The following is a 10,470-nucleotide window of genomic DNA, read 5'->3' on the forward strand; positions in this document are numbered from 1 at the left end:
GGAATCAGGGTACATTAATAACAATGATTCCAGACCCTTTCTGCCTATGGCATTTTAAAAAAAATTTATTTTTGGGGGGCCAGGAAGATAGTTCATTGCTATTTGTTTTTCAATAGAATTATGGAAAAAAATAAAATAAAATTAACAATATAAAAAAAATAAAAAATTAATTTTGTACCTGGGGATGTTAGCACATAGCGGTAGTTGCTGTTTTATTGCTTTTTTTTTTTTCCCAAGTAAAGATCATTAGATAATTTTGTGAAGAAATTGATTATATTTCCCTGGAGATGAGATTCCACAACTCTTGTACAAGGTTTGGAATGTTCTGCTGAGGCAGAACTTCTGGATGATGGTTTTGTTATAGCACTTCCGCAGCGAGGCTCTGCTTCATGTTTCTAGCCTTTTCCTCAGTCTCCATTCTCTTCTACTTTGTGAGGTTCTACTCAAATTCCTCTTTTTTTTTTTTTTTTAACCTCTGTTAAGTGGGCTTGTTCAGGAGAAACTGCATCTTTTTTTCCACTGTGGAGAATAGAATATCATGGTCAAACCTGGTACACATACATTGCTGTTTTCCATCGTAGCTCATCTAGTCTTAGTTGCCTCCTCATTGCTGAACGAGACACCTAGCACAGACAAGTTAAAGGAAGAGAAGTTTATTTTAGTTCACATTTGCAGAAGTTTCAGTCCATAGGTTCCAAGGTAGGGTGGCACAGAAGAGGGGCATTTCAGAGGAGAAACAGTCCATGATACAGCAGGCAGGAAGCAGCATGCAGTGAGCCTTCCCTTCACTTTGATATCATTCAGGCCACAAGCCTGTTGGTTGGTGCCACCCACACCCAGGTGGGCCTTCCATGAATGGACTGATTTAGTTATTACACCGGTAATCCATATTCACACACCTAAGATGCACCCACCTCTGAAAAGCTCTATCTAGGAGCACCATGAGCTTTGGGGGAACATCTAAATACCAGCCATAACTTAGCTTAAGTGTTTTTTTTTTTTTTTTTTCTACAGGTTTTTTCTTTCCTTTTTCCTTGTATTAAAAAATAAGATGCCATAGGAAGAGCTGCTACTTGACTATTTGGTTCTTCAATTTCCCTGAATTCTTTAATGACTTTTAAAGCATTTAGAATATCTTGTTGAGGTTCTACTCAGTAGCCCAGCTGTAGATTCTCAGTAGGCATATGTGATAGTGAAGGGTATTTGTAAAGCCTGTTAGAATTAATTTAGGGTCGGCTCAAGAAGAAGGTAGAAGAGTGACCTTGGATCATCAGAATATACACAGAGAAGGCTTTAGTTAATGGGTGGTGGAAGCTGAGCTTCAAGAAAGTCACTGATCACTTATAGAGAAAAGATAGTGAGTTTACCATACTGGGCTCAGCTGCTTTTGGCTCAGCAGGAGGGCTACCTGAAGGAATCTGAGGCTCTTCTTGAGTTTTTGATAGCGGTAATCTAGGATCTAGGTCGGAAGGTTTCTAAAAGGAAGCTAAACAGCCAGACTTGCAGTGATAATCCCTAGGACTGTTTGGATTCACCTATGGTTTTTAAGTGGTTTGGAAGTACAACTCTTTCTCCTCTTTTCCTTCTGTCCTCTTTCCTCATCCCTCCTTCCCTCCTTGTTTCTTCCTTCTCTTACTCCTCCTTCCTTCTCCCCTTTCTTCTTGGTTCATCTTTTTAAAGGTCTGCAGACTTGTAGGAAATGGCTGTAGGGAGTCTCATTTTTCTCCCCATTGTATAGGTCAGAAGGCTACTGTGCCTTTCCAAGCTCAAGAGACAGGACCTATTGAAAGGCTGATTTCCCAATTTAGGCAGGAGTTTTTGATTCTCTAAAAATTAGTTAGGATAAACTGAACAGTAGGCTCAAATTGAATGGCATGTGGCACTTGTTAAATAAATAGATTTTCATGAATGGAATCTATATAAATTACACCTTAAAAATTTATCATTATTGAGTTGGGTAATTTTGGTATCTTTCTTTGCTGTAGTCTGGGTCTTATTTTCAAGTTTAGCAATAGTTAGAAGTACTTTTGTGTGCTTTCCAGGACAACTTTAGGCAGAGTTAGTGGATGCATTTTCCAGTTTACAGGATGTCAAATAATTAATCCATTGTTTGTATCTTAATTACTCTTCCCTCATTGCTGGGACAAAATACCCAACACCCAACATTAAGGAAGGACAAGTTTATTTAGCTCAGTTAGTGAAGGTTTCAGTCCATGCTCAGCTGGCTGCAAGGCAGAGTGGCACATGGCAGAGGGCAGCCAGTTTATGGTGACAGAAAACAGCAAAGAGCAAAGGGCTGTGGCAGCTAGCTAGCCTGTCTCCCTTCCTTACATTTGAATGCAGAGTATCTGCCCCAGGGCAAGTGTCATACTCACACCCGTAATCCTGGCATTGGATCGGGAATTGATCACAAACTCTGTCCCATGACTGCATGAGGCTTCTTGGGGACAACTAGACACAAAACAATAATTTGTTAGGAAGTGTTACTGACTTTGATAGCAATTTAACCTCATTGAAGGTGATAAAAGTTTGATTGCTTTCACATTTAAGATCCTGTGTGGCTATGAAGAGAATATTCCTTTCTTTCTGACTTCATCATAGAAGTGCCTTTTAACTTGGGCAGATATTAATTGTCAAGAAGGTGGGGTTAACGGAAGATATCTTCATTGCTGTCATCAAAGGCGGGACCATTTTTGGCTGAGTAACTGACTGGAGTTAAGATTATTTTAAACCACAAAATGCACCAGTTACTGAAGCTGAGCAGGCCAAAGGGGAAAGAAGGGGGAAAACATGAGTCCTGAGATACTAGCAATTCTTTTAAGGTAATTTCCGTGATAACTTTAGCATAATGTTCTTACAGTTGTTCTTAATGATCTTCCATAGACAGCGTTCTCTCACAGTTAACAGAGGAAATGTGCAATTAATTTGTAACTTAGCTAAATTTAATATGGAATCCACTTGAGATCACTAGTTTGTTAGTAGTTTAATGTGTTCTGATTACAAAATGTTGAAATTTGTAGCTGTAGAGTATAGGGGTTGAAATTACTTCAGTTGCACAGAAAACATGGAATGTAAATGTTGTACCTACCTCTTTATTTCTTTCCAGCCTTGAGTATAGTAGAGGCTTTTATAAAGCAGTTGCCCAATAGTTGACTGTGGAGCGAATGAAACTGTTGAAACCATGACTTAAGTGGACCTATGTCATGGTTCTTTTATTGTTTATGTTAAGCTCCCCCTGGTTAATTTTGTTTTCTTTCTCATTTCTTTCCTCACTCCTCAGTAAAACTCTGTCATTCTCTTACAGTTCCTTTCCATTTGTTGTTTCCCTGTGAACATAGCTTCTCATCTCCTGTGACCTTTGATTTACTTTGTATTTTTCCCCAACTCTATTTCTGTCAAGTGTCTCTTTTTTCTCATAGCAACTAAAATAAAAACAAGTCTCTGGAAAGTTACTTGCATTCTGTGTGGGGAAATATCCCCATTGCACATTGCTGAATTTAACTTATTTTGGAATTTGGACAATGTTATTGTTCAACAAAGTTTCCATTTTATTACTTACTTTAAATTGTATTTTGCATGGTTTTTCTTCTTTCTGTTTGTGTTTTCCTTGACTGTGCTTAAATCACCTCATTCATTCTCTTCACAGGTTGAAATGTTGATTCTGTTCTTCTCTGTTGGAATCAACTCCTTTCCAATGTCATTTTCCTAATTCTTGTTGCTCATAATTCCTGGATTTAAACCTTGAGTTAGGTGCTCAGCCCACCCTACCCACTTGCTGAATGAATGTGTCCCTAGGGATCTTCCACACCGCAGGATTGCCACAGGGCTCATGTTCAGTGTGAATGAGTCACATGACACTTTTATAGGTGTACTAAATCTAAAACAGACCCCTTAGACTTGGCTTCAGTTGTGCATGCTTTCCTGTGTGTTAGGAGAGGGACACAGGTCTGAGTGTTCAACGGTGTTCTCATGAGACAGCCTCCATTTATGTCACCAGGGTTTGTTCATTGCTGAGCACTGTGACTTGACTCAGTGAATGCTTTGTAAATATTTAGGGTCTGTTTTGTTTTAATTTTCTGTCTCAAGAAGACAGAAAAAAAAGTTCCCTGACCACTTATGTTAACAATTCTATGTACTTTTGAGATATTTCCCATAGTCAAGTATTTTTCCAAGGATTTTTTCAGAGCTTTTGTCAGGATGATGTGGAGAGAAGGAGATGCTCCTTCCACGTTTATGCCTAATTCCTCAACTCCTACTTCCTCACACAAATCCTGAGGGCCCAGCAGCGCCACCCCGGTGCTCAGTGTCCAAGGTCTCTGGAATCTCACAGGATGGGTGCCTGAGCTGAAGCATCTGTCCGTCTTGCCTGGCATTGGAGGCAGAGCCCTAGGAGAAAAGGGCAAGGGAGAGGCGACCCGAGCAAGTAGCAGGGACTTGGGGCATGAGCAAGCTTATTGACATCCCTCTGTGTTAGTCACTGTGATATCCCGCCTCTCCTACCAGAAATAAATCCAAACTTTTTAACTTTATTTTTATTGTATTTATTTATTTTTTTATGTATTTAGTACAGGGTCTACAGGGTCTCACTATGCAGAGCAGACTTGTAGTGAGCCTCCTGTTTTCAGCCTCCCAAGCTCTGAGATCACAGGCTCCTGCTACCATGCCCAGTCTCAATCACCGTCTCAGTTTCCCCCCGGGGTGGGGCCGGCACAGCATACCAGGGATCGAACTCCAGCCACTGCGCTCTGCCTAAGCAGGTTTTTTAGTCTGCTGAGCTATCTGGCCGACCCTCTATTTAGCTTTAATGTGTGACTTTATTCACTAATTGCTGCCTGAAGCTGCATTTTGTAAAGCCCATGATGTGCCCCTCTAAGTGGGATGCCCAGTATTCTTCACAGATCGAAATTTATGTGACATGTTATCAGCCAAGGGTTTCTCTCAGATTCCTTCTTCAGTTTTTTTAAACTGACTTTTTAAAAAACCGTGGGCATCTTCTTTTGTTTTTTCCTTTTGCAGTTTAGGCCCAGACCATTCTAGATGAATAATTTTGTTTTAACTTCCTAATTTTTGCTTTCCTTATAAAGACTAACAGGTTAATACAAAATATTTGTATTTTTAATATGAATTAATTATATAAGTTAGATATGATATTTAATATATCTAAGATAAGTATACTATACAATAAAACACCTACAGAATTTTGTGTTTTGTAATCTACTTATTAATGGCATCAAATAGAATATTTTATAATTTTTAAAATTTTTTATGAGTTTACTCATATCATATTCCATGAAATCTCTATGCTTCTAGAGATCTAGAAGTACATGCTAACTTAAATCTGAAAAGAAAAATACCAGTAGAAAGTTGTGACTTTAGTATAAGTGGTTTCAAGCATTTATAGCTCTGTATCAGTGAAGGCCCTGACACCAGGTTTAACATAGAAAGAGAAAGCATGGACTGGTGGTGTGGGGAGACCCCAAGCAAAGGATGAGTAGAAAGTGGCCATTTCATAGTAATTCACTCTCAACACTTTCCGTGACTTCAGCTGATACAGTGTAATTGTAGGAACAAAATAATTCATGTTTTAACAGCATTATTGAGATATAATTTACATATCACAGAATTCATCTATTTAAAAATATAATTAAATTTTTAGTGTATTCAGAGATGTGCAATTATCATTACAATCAGTTTTACAGGTTTTTTTTTTTTTTTTTTACCATTGGGCATGGTGGCACGTGCTTATAATCTCAGCTATTCAGGAGGCTGAGGTAGGAAGGTCACAAGTTCAAGCCCAGTCAAGAAAATTTAGCAAGACCCTGTCTCAAAATAAAATAAGTCAAATAAAAACAACTGGGAGTGTAAGTCTGGTATAGTGCCTCTGGGAGCAGGTCTTAGTACCACCACATATCCTCCCACCCAAAAATCACCTCAGACAGATATCCTATATCACTTTCCTTTGATTCCCCCCTAACCATAAGGAACCACTAGCTCCTTTTTGTCTGTATGGATTTGCCTATTCCAGACATTTCATATAAGTGGAATCATATGCTATCTGGTCTCTTGAAATATCTTCTTTAACTTAGCATGGTATTTTTAAGTTTCATCCATATTGTCGCTTAAATCACTGGTGTGTAGTTTATTGGTGTGTAGTTTTCCATTGTTTAGTCATTTCTCTTGATGGACATCTAAGTTTTTTTCCATTCTTTGGCTATTATAAATATGCCACCATGAACATTTGTGTAAGTTTTAGTATGGGTGTGTGAAAAGGCATGCAACCAAAGATCAAAACGTGTGTTAGGAAATAATACTTATCCTTATTTCATGCAGTGGAATACTTTTATTTTATTATGCTCTATTTCATCTTCTTAAAATTTTGGTCATGGTGTGCAAAAGTGATTTCAGTACCCTTTCCTCTTCTGAGAAAACCAAGATTGTTTTGCATTTGAAATGTATTTATTTCAACAATACTGGCTTTTAATATAATTTTCAATAACAGCTTTAGTGAGATACAAATGAGTAGCTATAAAAATTCACTGCAGCCTGGTAGTTTTTAATATAGCTTCTAATAAAATTTATTGTATTTGTCTTTCTGTTTAGGTTTTATCATTGTAGTATATTTGGTACTATTGTAAAAGATTTATGATGATAAATCCCTTTACAGTGGACTTTTGATTTACGAACTCAATTTGTTTGCAAGGGCTGGTTGTAACCCAAGTGGGTTGTAAGTCAAGACTATTTTTCCCATAAGAAATAATGGAAATACCCATAATGCATTCCAAACCTCCCAAAACGCTCCTGAGCTAACCTTTACATGAACAAAGGGTTGTATGATGTATGTAATTTGCAAGAAACACCAATAATGTTTCTAATATATTCAACAAAAAGTTATAAAATGTGCCTAGTTTCCCAGAAGCAACAATTTCATACTACACTCATCATTCAAGTTGATATCCGTGGCATGAAGGAAGGGAGGATGAAATGCAAGGTGGTTATTGTTTGGAAGTACAGTCTCTATCCATAAGAATATCAGGAATCTATCTTTCTGGTGTTCTTTCTGTCCTTGGGAGAGTCTGTAGTCCAGTAGGAGCTGCTTCTAGCTCACTAGATGTCAACATTTTGAGGAGTAAAAACTGGCCTAAGGTTGTCCATTTCAGTCTTTAACACTGTTCTGTAGTTTGATGTGATGTTGTCATTAGACAAGTGAATGCTCTGCCTGCCTTGTTCTCTATCTATGTGGGTCTTCTCTGCAAATGTTTGTAGCTGTCTACCTTTTCAGAATTGTTGCTACTCCCCTCCTCTTCAGAAAGCTCCTCAGCTGTGTTTCTCAGCCAGAAGTTGCTGAATTTTCTCTGTAGACAGTTTCTCTGAGTGTTTCTCCACCAGTTCCCCAATATCAGCACTGTCTACTCACACACCTATGGACTCTGCTATAGTGACAGGGTCATAGCCACAGGGTCAATTGAGGGCTCAGGCTTCTCTACCCAGTCTTTATAGTTTCTCTCCTGTACAATTTTAGGTCACACTGTCTTCCCAGAAGATCTCAGTGTCCTGTGAGAGACACTGGCCTAGGATTTCTCTGTTAACTGCGTACAGGAAAGGATGTTGCAGTGTTCCTTCCAGAACTCTTTTATTTTTTATTTTAAAGGAGAAGGGGGAGAACAAAGACAGAAACAAAGCAACATAAAACTCTAAAAATGGTACAGAATTGCAGAACAAGAATAGAAAATTAACAAGAACTCTTTAAGGGTTAAATCTCTTATCTGGGACCATCTGGAAGTACTTCAAGAACAGTTCCTTGCTATATAGCTTCCTAAAGTTAGCTATAACCTGCTGGTCCATAGGCTGCTGGAGTTGTATTGCGTGGAAAGAGCTTGACTAAGAGTTGTCAGAATTCTTCAGCCGGGTTTTCTTCCAGATCTCATGGGTGGGGGAGGAGCATTATCCATGATGAAGAAAGCCTTGAGTAATATTTTTAACAGTAAGACAGAAAGTCTGCCTAATCCATTCAAGAAAAAGTACTCTTGTTACTCAGACTTTTGCATTAGATCACCATATCATTTCTAGCCTGGTCTTCATGACTGTGTTTTCTGAACACTCTAGAGGTCTCAGAGTGGTAAACCAAGTGAAGCTTTATCTTGCAATGGCATGTAGCAATAAGGTTAGCCTGTCCTTCATAGGCATATGGCCTGGCATTTTCTTCTTTTCCTAGATAATGGATATTCTCCTAGGCATTTTCTTCTAGAAAAGTCCAGTTTCATCAGAGTTGAAAACTTGATGAGAACAAAAGCTATTTTTGTGTCATCGTTTGAGTGCTATATATAATTTTCAGCAGCCCTTTTATCAGCACTGGCTGCTTCACCATGCTTAGTTTTGCTATGAACCCCCATTTGCACTTTAAAATTATGAAAGCACCCCTTACTTGGCATTAAATTTCACCACTATCATATGTTGATGGATTATCCTTTATGAGATCTGCATTTATAGCCCTAGCTTTTTCCCCAAGCTACAGACTGTGATGGGCTGTAACTTAACATCTACCGTTGGTTTATCCACATTTATGATAGCCTTTCTACTTTGTGTAATACTTCTGATTGTGACTTACTAATTTGAGTAATACCTTTAGCAGCACGAGCTTCCCTATAGAAATCTTTTCTCTGTAAGATTGTCAAGATGGTGGACTTCAATATACTGTGCATAGTAGTGAGATTGCTGACAAGAACAGCTTATTTTTCTAGTTTTTTTCTTCCTTTTGATTATGATTGCTTGCTTTACCTTCCCCTTCTTTCTCAGCTTTTTTGTTGTTGTTGTTTTTTTTTTTTTTAGGTTTTTGGGGGCCATTTTTGTTAGCAGTAATTTCAGTGATTATGTAAAGCATTGACTGAAATGACATCCACAAACATGCCCAGCTGGGCTCAGACTGACTCTTACATATGCTTGGCTGGCATCACAAGTCCTTGTTTACAACCACACAAACAGCTGACATTCAAGTTATAACGCAAGACTTTGGTGGAAAGTTAAACTTAAAATTCTAGTCATAACAAAAGTTATTCATCTGTGGGGGTTCTAAGTTGAGGGACTGCTGTATTCTGTCCCATCCTCCCCACTACCTGCTAAGAGTTCTCCTTCTGCTAGTGTTAGAGTTTGAACCCAGGAGCTTGCACAAGCTGGACAAGCCCTGCACCACTAGCCTTTTTTATTTTTTATTTTGAGATGAAGTCTCTCCAATTTGTCCAGGCTGGGCTTCCAAGCCCCCTGCTCATATGCAGCTTCTTAGAAACATAACTCTTAACCCAGCATGAGCTGTGGCCTAAAGTTCCCAGGAAGAACTTCCATTTTCTTGCCGTGAATTCCCTTATTTAATAAATATTTTAACACTTAATCAATCAACCATGTGTTCCTGAATTTCCAACGGCTCTCAACATTCTTTTCAAAGTCTGTTATTCCAAAGTGGGTTGTTTGTGTTATTTCTCCTCAAGAAATAATTAGGTCAGAGAAGTCCATATGCCTCATTTTCAAGTCATATGTTCATAACAGAACATGTTCGGAAAGGAACCAGCTCCCAGTGCTGTGTTTGTGTGTGCGTGTGCCTGTGTGGCTGTGTGCGTCTGTAGTATCTCTGGTACACCTTGTCTCCGTGAGGTTGTCAGGTCAGTTTTAGTATTCACATTTAACTTAACAGGCCACAGCTCCCCTGACTGCTGTCCTCTGCCTCCGGCCTCGTGCAGCGGGGGACTTCAGTTATGTCTGAGCCATTCATCATGCCTTTTTATAGCTCCTGTTCTCTGCAGTGTTTTCCCTAGAACTAGAGCTTCTTGATTTCTCTTTTTGTTGTCCTATCTTTGAATGATGAGAAAACTGACAGGGTTGGCAAGTATTTAATTGACTTTGATTCTTGTCCCCTTTCTTATTAAAGTTCAAATTTGCCAGCTCTAGAATTAAAAATTTTCTACTGGTTCTTTTATGCAGTGGACTCTTGTGTTACTAGTAGCCTGACATACAAATGACTTGGATATGACTAGAATTTTAGTTTTAGCTTAGGAACAAGTCAAGTTATAACCCAAGAGCTGGCCACTTGTGCTCCCAGATGTTCTTAGAGGCAGATTTAACCTTTGAAGAGTTTTGGAAGGGACACGGCAACATCCTTTCCTGTGTGGGGTGGGGCTAGTTGAGAAGTTCTGGCCTAGTGTCTCTTGAAGCTCACTGAGATCTGCTGGGAAGAAAGTGTGGCCTAAAATGATGCAGCAGAGAGACTTAGAAGAGGAAACCGCAGGCAACTTGAGTTATAACCAGCTCTTGGGATTGAACCGCGTTTTTCAATCCAGGGTCCAGTATATTTTAGGCTAAGGCTCAATAACTTGTTTGGTCAGCATTAATGCAGCCTCTGTGTGTGTGTGTGTGTGTGTGTGTGTGTGTGTGTGTGTGTGAGAGAGAGAGAGAGAGAGACAGACAGACAGACAGACAGACAGA

Source organism: Octodon degus, unplaced genomic scaffold, assembly GCF_000260255.1.
Source record: "Octodon degus isolate 3935 unplaced genomic scaffold, OctDeg1.0 scaffold00323, whole genome shotgun sequence".
Lineage (NCBI taxonomy): Eukaryota > Metazoa > Chordata > Mammalia > Rodentia > Octodontidae > Octodon > Octodon degus.